This window comes from Anneissia japonica, unplaced genomic scaffold (genome assembly GCF_011630105.1).
Source record: "Anneissia japonica isolate Jap-2015-1 unplaced genomic scaffold, ASM1163010v1 scaffold695_len1296351_cov181, whole genome shotgun sequence".
NCBI classification, from domain to species: Eukaryota; Metazoa; Echinodermata; class Crinoidea; order Comatulida; family Comatulidae; genus Anneissia; species Anneissia japonica.
Genome location: NW_022740852.1, coordinates 971,963 through 980,395, shown reverse-complemented (window position 1 = coordinate 980,395; position 8,433 = coordinate 971,963).

Sequence of the window (8,433 nt, the reverse complement as noted above, 5' to 3'; positions counted from 1 at the left end):
AACACTTTTGGTACTAGTGCATATAAGCTTGCTAATATGGATAATTTTTTTCATTCCTGATGATGACATAATTAATGTCGAAATATTGAATCCCAACACGATGGCGTGTATTTCAATACTTGGAGTATGTATTATACTTTCAAACCTAACTAAACAAGGGTAAAAACTATCCCCCGCCGGACACCATTCCGGTACTTCTGAGTCCAAGTTTCGGGGCCGGGAATAAATGTTAAAAGTATAGACCAAGAAAATATAAAAGGAAATGAATTGTGAAATCAGAAAAGGTGTTTCTTATAAGTAATTTTGAATAAATTAAGAGATTGACATTCTTGAATTCTGATTGGGATTTTGTTCCAAACTTTTACTCCAGAGATTTTTAAAGAGCCATTCATTACAGAGCAATTTGGAATTGGGGGGATAACATTAAGCGAGTGAGCGTATCTCGTAGAATATCCATGTCGGTCAACAACCATTTCTATATCATTACATATACACAACACCATTTATACATTTGTACATTAAACATGCAAGGGCGTAATCTCTACGTTCATCAAAAAGTTTCCAATTATTTTGCTTAATAAGATCAATTCCACGAAAATTTATAAAATCAAAATTATTTTCAACTATTCTAGCAGCTCGTTTTTGTAGCCTTAATAGAATGTTTTTGTTTTTGTTAGACGTAGTTCCCCACACTGAGATTGCATAGTCCATACAGGGTTGTATTGTACTTCTATAAAGAATATTTAGAAGAGATTGATTTAGTGTTTCTGCCAATTTATTTAGGATGTTAATTTTGTAGCCAATAGTTTTATTTAATTTTCGAATATGGTCATTCCAAGTAAGGTTTTCATCAATTTGAAGTCCTAAATAACGGATGCTTTTTACCTCATAAGTAGATCCCTGATAAAGTACATGTGAAATTTGTTGGCGTTTCATTTTGACTAGATAATGGTGATATGAGGATGATGAATTTTACTATGCAAAAGTGTTATTTCCGGCGAACTTGAGGTACTATTTCCTCAACTTTTCCTCACATTTTCGCACCTCAGCTCCAACCATGGTGAGTCTGAGGTGGGTGTCGACTCACAAAATGTCCTCCCCCTCCACCTTTCAAAACAGATATGCGCCCTTCCCTGGGTATATGACATTAAACTGCATCGAGTCGGCACCTGACTCCGAGTATGTCTTGTGACTGCTGAGGAGAGGGTGCATAAATTTGTTTTTAGGATATGATGTGATCTGGTTTTTCATGCCCATTTTTCGTGATTATGACTATTTTGGATAAGAATTTTTTTTTTTAAAGAAAAAAAAGTAAAATATATTCAAATTTACGTATGAAAGTGTAATTTCCGGCCATCTAGAGGTGCTCAAATCATAAACTTTCTTACCTCAGCCCCACCATGCTGGGGCTGAGATGGGTGGTTCCTCAGTCTGTGAAAGTCCTTCCCTTGGTCACCTCTCTTTCGAATTCCTGGATCCGCCACTGTTGATTTATTATAATTATTTTTGGGCCTACTAATATTATTTATGATGTGTCTAATGCAATTTTCACTTTATCCTCTCAAAACAGTCCTTAAAACGTTCAGAGTGCGCTACTTCACAGGGGGTTCGTCCTCCTGGACCCCGCCGGAGTTCTACGTACCTCGCATAACCAAGTATAAAAAAGAACTCATTTTACTGGGATTAGACTGGTCTAATATTTGTTTGTATGAAACATAATAATTAGAATTGCACAATTTAATTTTATGCTTTTACGCAAGATATTAATATGGAAACTGTAAGATATGTAAAATATGGAAACTCTCAGTCTCCGATTTGTCTGCGGATGTGATTGAGATACAGATGATGGAAAATATAATAACAGCGATTTGTTGGACGTATTGTCGGTAGATATAATCAGCTCACATAAATGAACTTATATCAATTTCTACTTTTTGTATATAAGGCATGTGTCTTATGTTAATTAGAAAAGAGAAATATAACTATTTGGTCCGTATTTAGTAGAGATATTAAAATTTGAATGGAAAACGAATACAAAATCAATAGAATTACAACAAGAAAAAATGATGTAAGCCTTCTAGTTCAGTTTCTTATGTGAGTATTGAGACGTTTAAAGAAAACAATGTAAATTAAAACAAGTAAGAAATAACAAATAAAAATGACATATACGGTTAAAAACCTGTGTGAATTATGATTAGTACCGTGTAATAGTACACAATCTACGAAAAAAAATTACAATGTATATATATATATATATATATATATATATATATGTAAAAAATTAAAATCCAATTCGGCTTTGTTCAAACGAAGAGTAATCTTTTCATATTTCCTTAATAAAGAAACTGCTAATCTTCTTGAACTGAAATCCTTGATAATAGAACCAAATGGACGTAAGTTGACAAAAAATACAACGCGTTTTTTGAAAATAACACAAAAGATTTAATGGCAGACATGTTTCGGGTTACCTTCAACCCATCATCAGTTAACAAAAAACAAAACAGAAATGAACCAAATACTCTTGTAGACTATATGTATATAGGTAATTATATTACACGATTGGTGTAATTGGATTACACGCACAAAAGAAAAAACCTATGAACTTAACGGAATTAAACCATTGGTCAAATATCGAAGATATTTTTATGGTACGTTCTAGTGTGTGTAAGTAGATCCCTGATAAAGTACATGAGAAAATTGTTGGCGTTTCATTTTGACTAGGTAATGGTGATATGAGGATGATGAATTTTACTATGCAAAAGTGTTATTTCCGGCGAACTTGAGGTACTATTTCCTCAACTTTTCTCACCTCAGCCCAAACCATGGTGGGACTGAGGTGGTTGTGAACATACTCAAAGACAATATTTTTAAGCTTTGTTTTCTATGATATAACACACATTAATAAGATCTCTATGGTTGCCGAAAATCCCTGATAAAAGACCATGAGATTTTTGGGCGCTACATTTGGACTAATGGTGATGTGATTATAATTAATTTTACTAAAAGTGCCGTTTCTGGCCATCTAGAGGTACTTTTTCCTCACATTTTCGCACCTCAGCTCCAACCATGGTGAGTCTGAGGTGGGTGTCGACTCACAAAATGTCCTCCCCCTCCACCTTTCAAAACAGATATGCGCCCTTCCCTGGGTATATGACATTAAACTGCATCGAGTCGGCACCTGACTCCGAGTATGTCTTGTGACTGCTGAGGAGAGGGTGCATAAATTTGGATATGATTGATCTGCTTTTTCATGCCCATTTTTCGTGATTATAACTATTTTGGATAAGAATTTTTTTTTTTTTTTTAAAGGAAAATATATTCAAATTTACGTATGAAAGTGTAATTTCCGGCCATCTAGAGGTGCTCAAATCATAAACTTTCTTACCTCAGCCCCCACCATGCTGGGGTGGGTGGTTCCTCAGTCTGTAAAAGTCCTTCCCTTGGTCACCTCTCTTTCGAATTCCTGGATCCGCCACTGTTGATTTATTATAATTATTTTTGGTCCTCCTGGACCCCGCCGGAGTTCTACGTACCTCGCATAACGGCTCCCCCACCCCTTTCAAAATCCTGGCTACGTCCCTGAGTATATAGATCGTATATGCTATAACAATTAATGGTATTGTAAATAATAATGGTTTCAAACCATCAGAAGAAATAATAGAAAAACTTTATCACTACATAATTGGATGACAGAATTTTTGTAAATTAGAAGTTCGAAGTTAAACACTTTTATAATGGTTTCCTGACAAATATGGTATACAATCCAAATGTACAAACCAAGTATAAAAGAGAACTCATTTTACTGGGATTAGACTGGTCTAATATTTGGTTGTATGAAACATAATAATTAGAATTGCACAATCTAATTTTATGCTTTTACGCAAGATATTAATATGGAAACTGTAAGATATGTAAGATATGGAAACTCTCAGTCTCAGATTTGTCTGCGGATGTGATTGAGATACGGATGATGGAAAATATAATAACAGCGATTTGTTGGACGTATTGTCGGTAGATATAATCAGCTCACATAAATGAACTTATATCAATTTCTACTTTTTGTATATAAGGCATGTGTCTTATGTTAATTAGAAAAGAGAAATATAACTATTTGGTCCGTATTTAGTAGAGATATTAACATTTGAATGGAAAACGAATACAAAATCAATAGAATTACAACTAGAAAAAATGATGTAAGCCTTGTAGTTCTGTTTCTAATGTGAGTATTGAGACGTTTAAAGAAAACAATGTAAATTAAAACAAGTAAGAAATAACAAATAAAAATAACATATACGGTTAAAAACTTGTGTGAATTATGATTAGTACCGTGTAATAGTACACAATCTACAAAAAAAATAACAATGTATATATATATATATATTTATATATATAAACCATACAATACTACTATTATGATATTGTGTAGATGATTAATATTGTGTGCGAATTATAATTTTGTTTGAAATGAATAAATATGCATACCATGAAAAAAAAAGATAAATAAAGGTGGATTACACGCACAAAAGAAAAAACCTATGAACTCAACGGAATTAAACCATTGGTCAAATATCGAAGATATTTTTATGGTACATTCTAGTGTGCGAAAATCAACTTTAAGATTATTTTTTTTAAATTCACAACATAAAGTCAGAAGCTATTCCATGACCTACATTTTTCATAGGGCAGGGATAATATTAATAACAGGTAACGTTACCTCTAGTTTTGAAAAAAAAAAAGAAATTGAGGTAAAACTTCACCTTATCTACTGCTATTATATACCTGCCTATGCAGCACCACACATAGTACATAATACAGTATAACTGACAATTTAACAGCAAAACAATGTACTTAGGCCCATACTACACAAAAAAAACTCTCGTCCACCTTGACTAGTCGGACAAAAATGTATTCTTCCCGTTTTAAATTGATTGGGTATAATGAGTATTATAGCTATAATAATAGGATGTGTTTTGGAAATCTACGTAGTATTTAAATGTTGGTATTTGAATGTACAATGACTAAAAATACTTTTACGCAGTGTGTATATGTAACGATATCGCGACATACCAGCAATTATTTCTGCTATTCATTTGTATATCGCAAAACCAAGTATAATTTCTGCTACACGGGACCACAAAAATGGATATCACGGAAAAGCATAGGCCTATAAACTTTGAAAGCAGAATTTAAGGATATTTGCTGACAGGTGTTGCATGCTTCTAGAACAAGATTCAATTCCACAGGTACGCCTTGAATAATGCAACACATTTTATTTCTACTCTAGTCTATGCTCCTAAAAAAGTCAGTGAAGATAATTCGACATTACAAAACACATTTGAGGAAGCAATGATCAAAACATGATTTGCCTATGGTAATATTACATCACTCAAGATCAGATCAAATAGAATATCAGACACTTTATATGATTGATTCTAAGGAAGTGAAAGCTTCAGGCCCGTAGCCAGGGGTTGGGGGGGGGGGTTATGGTTCGGGCGAACCCCATCTTTTCTAGTGAACCCAGGCACGTAGCCAGGGGGATTTTTATGGTTCGGGCGAACCCCCTTTTCTAGCGAGCCTCCTGTTTTCTAGCGAACCCCCTTAAATTTTTGAATGAGTCCCACTCGGACGGAATGTCTGTTTTTAACTTACCCAGCATTAAATCAAAATATAGCACCTAATTCATTATTTGGTGACCCGTTTTTAAATTCTAGCCTGCGATACAAGCCTTCATTCATAGAATATCTCAGCTTCAGAAGTTCGGAGATTTAAATTGAACGTAACTCCGGCAACCCATGAATTTACGATGGCTTACATATAAGGATGGCAAACATCGATAAAAACCTGGCTCCCGTCTCAACTTTGACTGGCCTTTGCCTGAATGTTTGTAAGAATGTACCAACGAAACTGGTCGCTGTCTACCTAGAGTAAATGGCGCCACTAAACAAAGCTAAAGTTTTGCGACTTAATCCACCAAATGCAGCTAAAGTTTTGCGACTTAATCACCTGATTCTGGACTGTGTGGTTAGTAAATTCCATAGCCATACTGTCCACAGCGCACACTAACCTATTTGCTGATGGAGCATTTTTGGGAAATTGACTCCTTTTATCCATCCCAAACAAAATATTATTAATAAGTCAACATGGTCCATCTCAGTCATCATGGCCAGTCACAAAATTAGGAAGGTTGTTTTCAACAGCAGACACACACACAACAGAACGGAGTGCGTCAAAACGAGTGTTTGTTAATTTTTAGTGATAAAGAATTACCGTACGAAACGTCGTAGAATAACTGACTTTTTTCGTCCACTGTGGCAAAGAAGAAAACGACAAATAGTCCTTTAAGGTGGGATATTTTCACAAAAACGTGATGCAATAATGAAAAAAATGATTATTATTGTTCATTTTCAATTTTTTCCTATTCTTCTTTCTTCCTATGCTTCTTCCATATTTTCGTTTAAATTTAATTTGTTATACTAAATACATATTTACGCATATTTCTATGTATATATATATATATATATATAAATTTATATCATTTTAATACAGATTTACATATTTTCTGTAATCTAGAAATAGGTCTATGTATAATTTGTGTCTGTATTTAACATGTTTCAATCTTTTGCTTTATTTAAATATCAATTATTATCATAAATTTTAATTATTACATTATTTCATATAGTATTTTAGATAAATTTATAAACAATTTTAAATATTTAAATATAAACTATGAAAGTAAATACACGTAGATTAGATCAATAAAAATGGACATATTAGGCCTAGTAATCTTTATCTATTCATTAACACGAATAACATTTTCAATATTCTAATCAATTTTTATATAGCCGGAGTTAGTTTCGACCTAGGCAAACCTTTGCTAAAAAAAGTATACTTTCTCCATCAAAAGGCTTCTTCTATGAATGGAATGACCTGTTCGAAGCACGAACTCCTGTAGACCAAACCCAGTACCGTTACGATGTTTAATCGTACGGGAAATCCACTCACGATGCAGTACCGTTACGATTTTTAATCGTACTGGAAATCCACTCACGAAATATTTTCTAATTTTAATGTATTACCACCTTTTTATTACATAGATCTTTTTCAAAACATAACTGCTTTTATAACATTATGTAAACCCATTAAACACAAAAACTGCTCTGGCTTCGGGGGAATCGCCCCCGACCCCACCGGGGCTCTTAGGCAGGCCCTTGGACCCCACGCCCAGAGAACCCCCCCCCCCATGAAATGACCTGGCTACGTGCCTGGAACCCCCCTGTTTTCTACCGAAACCCCAGCATTAAATCAAAATTTAGCACCTAATTCATTATTTAGTCACCCGTTTTTAAATTGTAGCCTGCGATACAAGCCTACATTCATAGAATATCTCAGCTTCAGTAGTTCGGAGATTTAAATTGAACGCAACTCCAGCAAACCATGATTTTACGATGCACACATAAGGATGGCAAACATCAATAAAAACCCGACTGCCGTCACAACTTTCACTGGCCTTTGGCTGAATGTTTGTAAGAAATGTACTAACCGGTAACGAAACCGTTCGCAGTCTACATCATGAAACGTCGTAGAATAACTGACTTTGTTTCGTCCGCTGTTGCAAAGAAGAAAACAACAGATAGTCCTTTAAGGTGGGTTATTGATTTCAAAATCAATTAGCCTAGCCTAGATGTTGACTAGCTAGGTTCGCTCCTCGTTTATTTAGAGACAGAATTATACCCCGACGACAACAAACTAGTGTAGGCCTAGCCCTTTTTCAGATTCAGATTTCTTTTATTTTCCACAAATAACATAAGTAGGCTTAAGTACAGTAAGTAGGCCTAATTAGGCCTAAGTAGAGTAGGATGCATGCTACAGGTACTAGGCAGGCTTTTGTTGTAAAAGTTGAAGTGCATGTACAGGATGCGCCATAGGCCTATATTTAAAAAAATACATTTTGTTAATTATTATTGGTTGGCTCTGTGACGTGGGCAGGCAGGCCAGCTTTACCGTCGAAAGTCCTGGGATCCGACGATGACGTCAGTGCACGTTTACAAACGCCATTGATTAGAATGAAAATAGACGCGCTGAATTTTCAGTAAGATATAGGCCTACTAAAAACGATTATTAATTCTGAAATGTGCATCAAATATAATAATAATAAAGTTCTGAATCAACAGAACAAGTGGCTGTCATTGACTACCACAGTAGTTGACAAGCTTCAACAGTGCAAAACAAAAGAAGGTCCCTAGAGGGGAAAAATATGTTAGCTGACCTTATATTTCACTTTCACGTTCCTTGTTTTTGTTTTCTATTTTAGTATTAGCTAACCGTCTAATTACTTACTTATCTTCTCTTTTACTTTCATTCTACGCTTCCTTAACTTTCCGTGATTCCTATTTACCTACCTTTTCTTTCTTTAGTCTCCCTTTTCCTTTTATT